The sequence below is a fragment of the Callorhinus ursinus genome, unplaced genomic scaffold (genome assembly GCF_003265705.2).
Source record: "Callorhinus ursinus isolate GAN/ISIS: 27379988/994484 unplaced genomic scaffold, GSC_fseal_2.0 scaffold31, whole genome shotgun sequence".
NCBI classification, from domain to species: domain Eukaryota; kingdom Metazoa; phylum Chordata; class Mammalia; order Carnivora; family Otariidae; genus Callorhinus; species Callorhinus ursinus.
In genome coordinates this window covers 19,144,643-19,159,185 of record NW_027397093.1, presented here as the reverse complement: position 1 = coordinate 19,159,185, position 14,543 = coordinate 19,144,643, and the positions used below count along the sequence as shown (strand labels likewise).

General features: G+C 36.4%; 1 pseudogene; it reads right to left on the bottom strand.

Annotated features, from left to right (window-relative positions):
* Positions 1-10,370: 10,370 nt before the first annotated feature.
* On the bottom strand, positions 10,371-12,748 carry LOC112807381 (integrator complex subunit 4 pseudogene; annotated as a pseudogene).
* Positions 12,749-14,543: the final 1,795 nt, after the last annotated feature.

Sequence of the window (14,543 nt, the reverse complement as noted above, 5' to 3'; positions counted from 1 at the left end):
TGTTTTTATTTTTTAATTGTACTGCAATAGCTGAAAAGTTCCTTAATTTAGATTATTATACTTTTACATTTATGGATGAAAAAAGAGGTTTGAGGAAAATGTTGGTTAACATGCTCCAGGGCTGGATTTCTCTTTTTTAACTTCATGTTAAACAAAATACAAGAAAATAATTAACAGAAAATTCCCACCAAGTAGTCAGACAAATTCATCATTTCAAGACAGTGCAGAGTTACAGAGATAAGATCAGGAAAGGAGGGAAGATCTAGAATATGAGCCTGGCCATTTTCATTTCATTTTTTTTTCCAGAGGCTGTTTTATTCCAGAGGCTTCTACCAATAATGAAAGTGGTGGTTAGAAGACTGAGATGTTAAGGAGAGTTTTTGTCAGATTTATGGAACTGAATGACCAAAATAGAAGTTTAGGGCAATTCAGGGAGGCAAGATTGCATTCAACATCCCAGACTTCTGATTGGAATACCAAAAAGGGCTTCTCTAGAAGTAAGAGCAAATTAAGAATAGACCAGTGCTGAAACCATGGGGAATCTTGCAATCATGGAAACTTCTACTTGGATTAAAATGATCCTGGATTGATGGAACTCTTCTGCTAGCTGAATGCTAGAAGAAAAAGCATACATTCTCTGGGGAAAAGAAAATCAGTAGAAAATCAACAGAAATAGAATAGAAGTAGATATTCATATTACGTTTACCCTTTTTATATATAATGCTTGAGATTCAATATGAAAGAGTCAGTCATAAAAGAGAATGGTATTAGTAAAGACTAAGAGAGAGAGAGGAGAGAGACAAATACAGATAATTAAAAACAGATTCTCAGGAAGTTCAAATGATGAAATTATTAGACAAGCTATGAAATCAATATGATTAATATATGGAAGAACTTAAAAGACAGGATACAGACTTCTGCTATTCAACTTGGAATTGCAAAAAAGACAATATCTAAAATTGAGACTAGTAATTTTAATAGCATATTTGACAGAGCTGAAATAAGAATGGGAGAGCTGTGAAATAAGTCAGGATAACATATCTAGGCCTAGAGAAACAAAAAGAAGGATATATGTTTGCTTTTCCAGTATACTTTTTGGCAAATAACATATAATTATTTCCCTCTTTCATTTATAATAATGATTTCATTAGCTCATAATCACAAAGTTTCAAAAGTATTTTTATGTTTTGAAAATTTAATCCTTAATATATTTTTAAAAAATGTGATTCACTTTCAGCTAAGAAGTGGCACTTAAAATGGAAATGATTGCATCTGAAAATTTCTACAATAATGTGGTTTTCATCGATCACATCTTTCAAAGAGTTTTATTCTGACCTTCTAAGAACGATTATTTGTAGATATCTATTGTATATTATTTATTATGTATATTATAATATAAATATATATTACTTTTGGAAAGCAATCTTTCATGCAATTACTCTTTCTGTGACTATATTTACCTATTTTTATAAAAGGTTGCTAAATATGATGCAATTGAATAGCATTTCTCATCCAGATTAAAAATTTCAGCTGGTCACATAACTGACAGAAACTTTTGATTGAATCAAATCAGGTCAACTGCTTTGTTCTTTTTGTTTATTTTGCTAGTTTCTTTGTTTTTGAAATAGTAATAAACTCAGAGTTCAAAATTCAACATATATTGAAAAGAAGACAATACAAATTCTTTCATTAACTCAAGTCCTCTGGAAATGCAGTTACCTCTCCAGACACAACAAATGTTACAAGATTTTTTTATATCATTTGAGAGATATTGTATATGTCATGTATATATAATAAAATATGTAATGTAATGTAATGTAATATACTTTTCTTAACTTTTTGACACAAATGATATCCTACAATACATATTTCTCTGTTTCAGAGATATTTTTCAAGACTCTCACTGGCTTCCAAGCAACATTATACTAGAATCAAACCCATTAAAATTAGTCAGGTGAAAAGGGTACATCTTTTAGAGGGTCCCTAACAGATTGCTGAACTTTGTAGTCACAATTTATTTACTTATTTATTTATTTATTTGATTTGTTTATTTATTTTGGAGAGAGAGAGAGAGTGCATACATGGATGAGCAGAGGGATGGGCAGAAGGGGAGATGGAGGGAGAGAATACTCAAGCAGACACCCCACTGAGTGAAGAGCTGGACTGGACTCGGAGCTCGATTCCAGGACACCGAGATCATGACTTGAGCCAAAAATAAGAGTCCAGCACTCAACTGACTAAGCCACCCAGATACCCCTCATATAGTCACAATTTATAAAATATTCTGTCTTTTGTTCATATTCTGAAAGGGTCCTTTTGTTCCACTATTTGCTTTTATTTTCAACAGTTGAATTATTCTTATACTAAATTATATCAGAAAATAAGGCAGGGTATAGACATCAAACCGACTCAGGATGGTAAGAATTTGTAGTTATTTGTTTAATATTTTTAATGTAAAATCAAATTTGAGGATTAAAGATCCTTGTGAAATATATAATCTCTAGAGTGAAATTTTCAAACTGTTTCTTTGTATTTGATGATGATTTACTAACATCAGTTTTAATATATATGTTACTCCCTCACATGCATGCTCTCTATATCTTGGAAATGCAAGAGCTTCTAAATGAAAACTGAGGATGGAATTAGTAAAACTTCTACCCTGATCAACTATGGGGAATTTAAAAGTAACATGGGAATATATGAGGTTATTTAAAAATATTTTTAAATTTACGTATTCTGATAAGCCTTTAAATAATTAAAATTCCCCAGAGTAACTACCCTGGGCATCACATGAGCAAATGTGTTTAAGGATCCAGTGGTAAAAGATGAATCTGGTCTGTGGTTGGTGCACGGCATAAAGCAAAATCACGCTAAACTCAAACAAGCTACTCAGCTCCAGCATAGTTTTGCCATGCAGGAAAAAGGAAATACAGGTCTTCTGACACTGTAGATTTTCTAAAGCAGTCAGAAATTCAGATTTGTATTGAAATATTCTGACTTCCACATGCCTTTCAAATCCGCTGATATTTAATGATGAGTGGTTCAGGATACATAAGGTTTATATTCTACTATCTCAATAGATTCTCAGAACACTCCAAGACAGGCAAAGAAAGCAACTGAGGATCAGGAAGTATAATTTGCTCAAGGTTCAGTAATGGCCAGGAGTTCAGCAGTAATTCTCAATGCCTAAATTCCGATAACACTTCTCCCATTTGATACGTTAATTAATTCATTGTAATTGAATAAAGAGTCCTTCTGATTTTCTCTACCTTGTCGGAAAAATTCAGCAGGGATTTTGTTGTTGTTGTTTATTTCCTTTGCAACAGGTGTTTTACCTTCATGCTCAATAGTTATTTCAATTAAACTGTCAGGATATGTTTCACACTCACCAAAACCTGGCATTGTACAGTGGAGTGTGCACAACCTTTTATAAAGGAGTTTGGAGAGCTCACAATGGATACACAAATGTTTTTATATATAAGTCTTCTGATCTCTCTCTATAAAGCACTAAATAAATCCCTAAATAGGTTATTGTTATAATAAAAATAAAGTATTCGGTTCTAATTATGCATTGATTTCAAACTCAGTTTCAACCAGGGCTAAGGTAAAGGACATTAAGTTTTGCTTTGTAAGCTCTTCCAGGAATGAATTGCATTGACATCTTGAAATGCCTCCTAGTCATCATTTTCAAAGGCATTTAATGGTTGTACTAGATCTAAATCATAACTTACAAGTGCATTGATACTTGTTAGTTGTATTAAAGGCCTGAGTCAGCACTGGCCATCGCTGAGCAAGATCTGTTTATTTGGTGGCTTCCACCCAACTGGAAAAGGGTTGCAGCTTTCACTGTGGCCATGATAAACCACTCTGTCTTGTAGCCTGATCGAGAAGATTCTCTGAACTTACTATATGGTTGTGTTCTTGCTTATCGTTTTAGATAAATTCCTAAGAGACTTGGTTTAAGTTGTAAATTTAAATATGGTTTTTAATAATTTAAAAAAATTGTAGAAATTTGAATTTGAAGGCAGTTGAGAGATAATATAGTCCAATCCTTTATTTTAAAGATAGGGTAAGCAGGCACATAGCAGGATGATTGCTCCAGGTCAGAGAGCTTGTTAGCAGCTAAGTTGGAATGGGAATATAGGATTCCAGAATGTAAGGCTAATATTTGAACTCCTGTGCTATGTTTTTAAGTGCTAGGATTTAGTACTGAGCCATGCTAGCATAAAAAGAAAGAAGAGGAGAGGTGGGAAATCAGACTTGGAAATAACATTAATATTCTATGTTAAAGATTTCTTACAAAATGTTTCATGGAGTCTATAATGTTTTCTCTTTTACTGAAAAGTACCCAAAATACTCAACAACTCAACAAAGAAGGCAAAACCACACAGCTTAGAAACAACCACAAACTCTCGCAAGCAAGTATTTCTTCCTGATACTTATTTTAATTAATCTTTTGACCCTCTTCTGCATTGAAGCAATTCTTCTAGGTGACATGGTTATAAATAGTCCCCATAATATGAAACTTAGAAATGACATGGGTGCAAAATAATTCTTCCATCAGGAGTTGTTTAGGATAGAGTTGAAGTGATATGACTTCTGAGTAATATATCCAGAATAGATTTATAGAGATGATAAATGTTATTTGTCCTTAAGCAAAAACAAATAAGCACTTTTCAATAGGTAGGAGTGAAAGCATTATTCCCAGTTCAATTATTAATGTATATTCCAGGCAGAGGGAGTGACAAAATAAAGGTATGGAGGTAAAGTGGGGTAGGTACAACAGGAACATAGCAAAGGTAGAATTTGGCTCAGAGATAGCGTATTTCAAGGGTAAAAGTCAAAGATAATCTTGGTAAATTAAAAAAAAACTTGGATGATATACTATGACACTTGAGTCTTATAAAATATAGGAATGAAGAACTATAGAAGATGTTTAAGCAGAGAAGTGATAATGATAAAAACAGTGTTTTAGGAAACTCGTGTTAGTGATAGCATGCATAGAGATGGTACTCCAAGGAAAGAAGTGTTTGAAGATATCATTTAGAAGGAGCAGTGGAAATGTATGATACAGAGGAATTTGACTTTCTTGAAATAAAATCAACATATCCTTATAATTAATTCAGTGGGGAAAGTGAAAAATATAAGCAAAAAGTTATCATTAAAGATGATTTTTAAATTTCACATCTTTGAAGAATAATGATATAATAAACAAAGATAAGGAAGTCAGTTAAATAGAACAGATTTTAAAAGAAAGGTAGTGAGTTCAGACACCAGTCTGGCAAGGTAAATTTTTATTTATAGATTTAGATCTATGAATATAGCAGGTATCCTTCAAAATGTGATATTAGAAACAATCAAGGGGAATGAAAATCAACAAAGGAGTGGGAATTTCAGGAATGCTCCTATAGAGAATGTGGAAATAATGATCCAGCAAAAGAACAAGAGATGATATAGTCAGAATGTATGAAGCAAACCAGTGGGTGCTGAATGGTAAAAACAAAACAACAACAACAAAAAAGTGAAAAGAAGTTCAATATGAAGTTGGAAAGATAAGTAACTGCCATTTCTTTAAGCTCTGAACCCAAAACAGACCTTAGAAGACAGAGAAACTCTGAATGTCTCACCATGCTTGAGGACTCCATAGAACTTGAAAGTTTACCAGAGCAAAGGTAGAGCACTTAGAACACTATAAATAGCATCCTGCTTTAAACACATTATATGTATTTCTTTTCTCTTTTTTATTTTTTTCATTTTTTAAAATTTAAATTCAACTAGCCAACATATAGTACATCATTAGTTTTTGATGTAGTGTTCAATGATTCATTAGTTGCATATAACACCCAGTGCTCATCACATCACGTGCCCTCCTTTATGCCCATCACCCAGTTACCCCATTTCCCCATTATATGTATTTATTATTTGAAAATAAATAGCCTGAGATTTAAAGCATCTGTCAAACAGTCTATGATATGTGCTATTTTAACACATTCTGGAATGATTTCATGTCAAAAAGTTTTTTTCTAGAGTTTGTTGACTGGATTATATGATGCCTGTCAAACTGACTGAGTCTATCACTGACCCAGATAGATATACATTACAAGTAAATGCAATATGTTTGATATGTGAATGAAATGTCAAAAGTAATCCTCTAGCTAATCCATAGCTTCTCCCAAACTGTATGACCCTATTAAGGACCTTTTTATCTGATGAATCCTTATTAATAAGCAATATTTCTTTTCATGCTAAAGTTACATTATATTAATTCTTTTTTTCTAAAACAGCAATGTGTGTCTCCAAAAAATAAAGCACAGCATTAGGAATTTCACACATTTTATAATTGATAAAATAACACATTTGGTTTCAAATGACACATTCATTTTTCCCCATTACCTTCTTTACTCTTCATTAGCATTACATGATATAATTTTCCCAAATAATGTTTATGAGCAGTACTAACAAGCATAAAATCTTTTAAAAATAAACCACACTTCAGGAATAGAGAACTTCATATTCCAACTACTTGATTTTATTGAAGTGATACATATATTTGAAAGAATAAAAAGCTGCTCTGATGTGATGAACAATAGTAAGGTTATTCTACCATTATTTAACATTTAGCAGTAAAAAATATTGAGAAAGTTACTTATAGAATATAGAATCCATGTTTCAAGTCAACAACAAATAAACATGTCCTGATTTTTAGAAGACAAAAATATATTAAAGAAAAACTGTTGAAGGAAATTTTATATACTCTTACACACACACATAGGTAAACACACCCCACACCTATTTTACCCCTTATATCATATGTATTAAATATACTGAAACCTCTCTGCTACAACTCTCTTAAAATTGTTGGAATATATGTATTTAAAACTGAGATGATACAAAATTATTGCAGTTTTTCAGAAGCATGACTTTTTATAAAGATTTTATTTACTTGAGAGAGAGAAAAAGCAAGAGAGAGCAGGAGCGGAGGGGAGGAGGACAAGGAGAGGGAGAAGCAGACTCCCTGCTGAGCAGGGAGCCCCCCTAATGGGGCTTGGTCCCAGGACCCTGGGATCATGACCTGAGCCAAAAGCAGATGCTTAACCCACTGAGCCACCCAGGTGCCCCTGGAAGCATGATTTTTTTTAAAAAATTATGAATCCATAGAGATAAAATGGCTCCCGAAAAAGCCTTCGTGTTGATTTTATCTACTGAGTTTTACCAAGAGACTGGGATTTACCAAGTAAATGGTCAAATGACAAAGCCAGGGCTATGAGCAGAAAACAGTTTAAACTGGGGCATCCAAGTGGAGCTAAGACTTCAAAAGCACAAAATCCTCAGTGAGTGGAGCTAGACAACAGGGGAAAATACATGTCCAATTTTGATTCTGGTAGGAGCAGATAAAAAAATTGAAAATCTTTAACCACAAATGTGCATTTAGATTTGGGGTTAAAATCCACTTACCTTTATGATCTGAAACCCCAAAGTAAAAAAATCTGAAGAAATTTCTGATTGGTAGTATCTTCAAGTCCATGACAGAAACAAAGGCAAATACTTTGTAGAAGAAAATAGTTTAATTCAAGCTAAATGTCGACTTGATTAGCAGGGCTTTACAATAAGTCTTGAAAAATGTTTATTGTGAGTTCTTTGAATTTGTTTTTCCTTTCCATATAAATTTAAATGATATTTAAAATAAAACACACAGCCTGCTTGGATTTTGACTAGGATTACATCAAATGTAACAATATTAAATCTCTGTCTCTCTCTTTTTTTTTTTTAAGATTTTATTTACTCTAGAGAGAGAGTGGGCAGAGGGAGAGGGAAAGAATCTCAAGCAGAATCCACACTGAGGGAGAAGCCCTATGTGGGGCTCCATCTCACAGCCCTGAGATCATGATCTGAGTGCAAACCAAGAGTCGGGCACTCAAGGCACTGAGTCACCAAGGCACCCCTAACAATATTTAATCTTAAAATCAATTACCATGCTTTATATCTTCAAATTTAGTTCCTTTTTGTTTTCTTTCATCAGGGTTTTCTAGTGTTTTTGTATAGAGATCACACACAAATTTTGTTCAGTTTTTGACTAGTATTTTATTTTTTGGTGCTTTTGTAAGTAGTATTTACTTTATAAATTGGATTCAATGCTTCACTGCTAGTATGTAGAAATGCAACTGATTTTTTTATATTACCTTGCACCTTGCAAAATTTACATACAACTAATGTAAATTTATTGTAGATTCTTTGGATTTTCTATGAGATGATGTCATCTGTGACTTGAAACAGCTTTATTTCTTCCTTTCTAATCTGGATGAATTTTGTTTCTTTTTATTGACTTTTGCACTGGTTAAAACTTTGAATACAATGCTGGATGTGAGTCTTGGTCTAATCTTAGGGAGAAAGGATTCAGTCTTTCACTATTAAGTATCATTATAGCTATAAGGTTTTTGTTGATGTCCCTCATCAGATAAAAATGTTCCATTCTACTTTTAGTCGGCTGAGAATTTTTATCATGCATGAAAATTGATTTTTGCCAAATGCTTCTGCATCTATTAAGATGGTCATAACATTTTCTTCTATTAGAATGTTGGGATATGTTAACATTCATGGGAAATACTATTTTTCAAGGTAATTCTTTTTGCATGTTGCTAGAATAGATTATATTAACATTTTGCTAAAGATTTTTGAGCCTAAGTTCATGAGTATTTTTGCCTTATAGTTTCCATTTTTGTTGTTTCTGTGTTAATTTTGATATTAATGTAACCTCATAAAATTTGTTAGAAAGTATTCACTTCTCTTCAATTTTTTTTCCTTCTCCAATTTTTCTGAAAGTTTTTTTTTAAAGATTTTATTTATTCATGAGACAGACAGAAAGAGAGAGGGGGCCAGGATCCTTGTGGAGCAGGGAGCCCGATGCGGGACTCAATCCCAGGACCCTGGGATCATGACCTGAGCTGAAGGCAGATACTTAACCGACTGAGCCACCCAGGAGCCCTTCTGAAAGTTTTTGTGTGAAAATATAGTATATTCTTTCTTAAATGTTTGAAAGTTTCTCCCATAAAACTATCTGAGCCTGAGGTACTTTGGTGGAAATGTTTTTACTAGAAATCCACTTTTTTTAATAGTTGTAGGACTATTCAGTTTACCTATGTCTTCTGAGTAGTTTTCATAATTTGCATCTTTTGTGGAATTAGTCCATTTCAACTATTTGTTGAATTTATGGACACAGAATAGTTCGTGGAATCTCTTTCTCTCTCTCTCTCTCTTTTGGGGGTGTGTGGGAATGACTTTATTTCTTACACCAGATCCCTCTTTTCCATAATCCTGTTTCTTCTAATATATGACCCTTATGTCTTAATTTGGTTCTAAGGGTAATGACAGGCAAGATCAAGAATCTCCTTCAGGGATCAAAATTATTCATTCTCCAGCTATTCATTCAGTCCCTGGCTCAGCTATTGCCTGAGTTAAGGATAGAGCTTCTTAGCAAGATAGCAATGTCTAGGTCATTTAGGAACTATTGATGGTGAAAAAGTCAGCTGTGAAAGGATTTGACCCTGGCAAACAAACCATTGATTTAAGAAACAAGATTACAGAGGTGTCTGGGTGGCACAGTTGGCTAAGCGTGGGACTCTTAGTTTCAGCTCAGGTCATGATCTCAGGGTTATGAGACCAAACGCTGCCTAGGGCTCTGTGCTCAGCAGGGAGTCTGCTTAAGATTCTCTCCCTTCCCCCCACCACTCATGCTCTCTCTCAATAAACAAATAAATAGATGTTTAAAAACAAAAAAGAAACAAAATTTCACTCCAGTAAGCCATTCTTTGGAGGTGGCTAGAAAATTAGATCTTTGTGGGGTGCCTGGGTGGCTCAGTTGAGTCCCACTCTTGGTTTCTGCTCAGGTCATGATCTCAGGGTGGTGAGATGGAGCCTCCTGAGGTGTAGTGTGGGGCTCTCTGCTCAGGGTGGAGTTTGCTTGTCCTTCTCCCTTTGCCTTCACCCCTCTCCCCAGTCCTTCTCTCTCTTTCTCTCTTTCAAATAAATAAATAAAATCTTAAAAAAATTAGACCTTTATTTCATACTTGAAGAACATGACCATGTGATATAAATATTGACCATATAGCCACAAAATTGTTTTTAAGGACCAGGAACTAGAATAGCTAGTATTTTCTCAAATTTACTGGGGGGAAGAAGGATGTGTAGACTTGAAGGCTTTTGATTTTTTAATACAAAATGATTTATCATGTGTTTATATTGGATGAAACTATAAGAGTCATAGTGCTCCTTTTGTCCATATACCATTTCCAGGTGAAATGCTCCAGGCTTCTGGCTGACTCTGATCCCTGAGAAGCACCTTCCAGGACTTGGCTCTAAAGACTGCTTGTGACTCAGGACCTTTTAGGTTTGGGCATTACAGAAATTTGCACAGACTTGCTGAAGGGAATGGCACCCTCGATGCTGGTTTCCACCTGGGGTGATAACTCAGCAACCTAGATCCAGAGGGGATTTTGGAATGAGGGAACTGGAGTTGCCAGCAGCAGCCTGACTTCCACCAGGCATGTGCAGGCAGTTTGGGAGAGGGACACCTGAGTTGCAAGCCAATGGCACCCTGCCTGCTTAGGATGAGTCCTCTGAGCCTAGCCATCTGGATCTAAGACCTGGACCTTCACAGTGCTCTGAGGATCCTGCACATGTGCTGGGGTTGCATTGACATCCGGGCCACAACCAACCCAGATGTAAACCGCAAAGGGTTGCCTGACTTGCCCACTGGCTCAGTGATGATGGCTGAAGCTTTGTGGGTCTCCTCTGGAAGTAGGAAGTGCAGGAAGGTACTCTGCCTCAGCAGGGTCTGTAGAATTTTGACCACTTCTACAGGTTTGGATGTCATGAGTAGGGGCATAAGGTCAAGAAGTTTGTCCACAAAGCTGTCCTGTGGGTGGGGTAAGCCAGCACTAAAACAGCTCTGAAAAAAGTCGACTTTCTGTAAAAACTTTCCACACATCCCAATAAAAGAAGGGGTCAACTCCTCGAGTAGTCTGTTCTGTTAGTATGAGTTGCAAGGCTTTGGCCTATAGCCTCATTTGATGTATAATCACCACATGTTTATTGTCCACACCACTGTCCATGAACTCCCTTTTGTTGGTCTCTTCCATGATCTGTTTGCTGCTGCTGAGGCCAAATCACTCTGCTTCAAATACAAAAGGGCGGCCACATTTCACAGCTTTTCTTGCCAACACAGACAAATCTGGAGAGAGCTGAACACAGAGGTTGCAAAGGTTAGCATATCATTTGAAACTTACATGTTTGTTTTGCCTTTTTGTGGAATTTGTTATGTAATGGACAGAAATACCCACCTCCCCCAAAAAAAGGCCACGTCCTAATTCTACCTTATACTAACATACATGGAAAAATTGACTTTACGCATATGATTAAGTTAAGGATTGAGATGGGGGGGGTTATTTTGGGTTATCCAGGTGAGCCCAATATCATCATAAGGACCCTTATAAGAGAAAGAGAAGGGCAAGGGTCAGAATTAGAGGAGGTGATATGATGATAGAAGCACTGAGAGACAAGGCAGTATGAAAATGGAAGCGATGCCAAAGGGATGCAGATACCCAGTAAAAGATGCAAGTGGCAGGGAAGTAGATTGTTTCTTAGAGCCCCCAGAAGGAACGAAATCAGGCTGACACTGATTTTAAAATTTCTGACCTCGACAAATGTAAGAAAATCACTTTCATTGTCCTAAGTCAGTTTATGGCAATTTATTATAATAGGAAACTAGTACCTTATTAGACTTTTAATGCCCATGTGGTCCACATGATGTCCCCTCTTTTATTTCTTATATTAGTAATTGTGTTTTCTTCCCTCCACCCCTCCCCCAAACTTTGGCTTGCTCGGTTGATTAGAGTTCGATTATGTAGATTTTTTTTTTAAAGAACCATCTTTTAATTGCACTAATTTTCTCTATTCTTTCTCTGTTTTAATTTAATTGACCCCCGACCACTCCAGCAACCCTCAGTTTGTTCCTGAGATTAAGAATTCCTCATATCAGTAAGGTCATATGATACATGTCTTTCTCTGATTGACTTATTTCACTCAGCATAACACCCTCCAGTTCCATCCACGTCGTTACATATTCTTCTGATTTGAATTGATACCTCCTCTCCACACTTTCCACACTCTGACTTTTTTTTTTAATGGAGCTACTAAAGTATCTAAAACAAGGGAGTGGCATTATCAGATTTGCATTTTATTAAAGATTAGTAAGATATCAGAGTGGAGAATTAATTCAAAGGCAATAATTATATTAGAATCAGGAAAAGTAGTTAAGAGGATGAGGGTTTGTTTTGTTGTTGCTGTTTTATTACCAAACTGGTAGGTTCTTCTTTTGAGGTTTGTGAAGACTTAGCAGAAGATAGAAGGGAGAAGGGAAAGGGGACCCCGATGAGAGACAAAGAGGAAGTGGAAGGGAAGAGGGTGCACAATGAGTGAAAGAAAAACAAAAGTAAGAAAACCTGTTGCAATTATACCTTTTAACCATTGTGCTCAGATGTCCCTGGTGTCTCCAAGAGGACCAGCCAGGAGTTCCCAGCCCTTTTCAGGTGGTCTTTGTCCTAAATATCTAACCTCAGGATGGATATGTCTCTCACTCTCCCAAGAGTGAGTCCTGAACTTACCTTGTAGCTGCTTTTGAGTTTTTGCCACTCACCTGGAATGCTGATCTGTTCTGTTCATTGCAGTCCCCCTCATCTGTGGCCACTGTCATGGGGAGATGGTGGTCACAGAAGGGGCAAGCTCAGGTATGAAGTAGGATGGCCCTGGGAGGCCTCCCTAGCCAGTGATCCCAAGAGTCTCTCCTCTGGTCCCAATAATGTGACAGGAATTGGATGGCTCTTGCAGGCCCCTGGAGGCCCCCCAAGCTAGGAGGGCCAAGGCCTTCTGAGCAGAGTCACCAGAATTTGTTCCTGGAGTGGTATGTTCTTTCCCTACTCATACTATTCACCAAACAGCCAAGTAACAAGACAGTATTTGATGGCAAGCAGGTAATTTATTCAATGGCCAGAGAATGAAGAAGGGAAGCTTAGGCTCTAAAGGCAACTTTTCCCTGATTAGGTCTCATGGTATGGGTTTTTCAGTGTTAGAGTAATTAAGGGGCTGGTAAGCGAGCTGACCCTGGGCTTTTTCAGGGCAAAGGAAGGGGGTTCCTTGGAATCAGTGCCATCTCTTTTCTTCCTTTAAATGGGCTCGGTAGGATCTATCAATATGCTGATAGATGTGTTTTTGTTATTATAATTGGATGATTGTGATCTCAAGGTCATCTGGAGGGTTAGCAGGGTGTCTGACCTGGACCAAACCTGTGAAAACTGGGTCATGGGGTTTTGTTTGGAGTTTATGCCTTGTGGCATCTGGCCTTAGTTTCTGGTGGCAAGCAGCACCTGGAAGCAGGGCTAGAAAACTGGGTTATTGTTGCTTGTTAGCCAGTTCTCGTGACAGTTGTTTTATGTTTGTTTGAGATTTTGTTTTGGATATTTGAGTTTAAATGATGAAGCAGCAGAAACAGATAAGGATTTAAAAGTTATCAGTAAGAAAAATTGAGACCTATATAATGTAGTGGCCATTAGATATGGGGGACAAAGGCTAATGAAGGTTCCATGTTTCTGGTTTGGGAACCACTATGATGAAGCCATTGTGTAGAGAGTAAAGGACAAATATAATGGGCACGAAGATTGTCATGATAACATTGATGTGTCCATGGTAGTTGGTAACCATTTCGAATTTATGGGTATAGGGCCCTGAGGAGAATTTATTTTTTGAGATTGCTATCTAAGAGGGGCTAGAGGTCATGATTATAGCCATAGAATGATTAGCAATTTGGTAGAAGGCAAGAGTTCCATGAATTGAGAGTACGTTATAGGAAGATATGCAAGCTAAGATTCGGCCTTGGTTTTTGGTTTGTTTTGCCATAAGCTTGTTGCATTGCTTCATACTAAGCTGTATTTCAGAGTCAATGTAGTGGCCCCAAATCTGATGCCTCAAAATTACAGAATTTAGGGAATCATCCAAATTCCTCACATCTGGGTGATAACAGCTGTTAGCCAGACTGCAGTCTGCCCTCCATACTCACACCCTTGGATTTCAGGCTACACAAGGGTTACCTTAATAGACTAATTAGCATAAGTGCTATAAGCTTTGCTTTTGTAGCCCTGATGTGTAATTTTGGACAGAAATAGTTTGGGAGGATATGAAGGACTCCAGTAAAGAAGATAAATATAAATGCATGATCTTGGTTACGATTCTGTCCTCCTAAACAGGAAAATAGAGTTGAGCCTGAGCACAGCTCTAGTAAAAGCCTTTGTTAAATGGCTTAACACCTTGCTCTATAAAGAGAGCATAGTCCCTATCTTTACAGAAATATATCCAAGCAAACCTTATTCTTGTGCAAGTGAACATTAATGCTTTATTCTTTAGATTTCACCTACAGAAAGAGTATCATGTAAGTCCCTTTCATTCCCCAAAGTGGCTGCTATGGAAACAAGTCTTGATGCATGACAGGGAGGGAA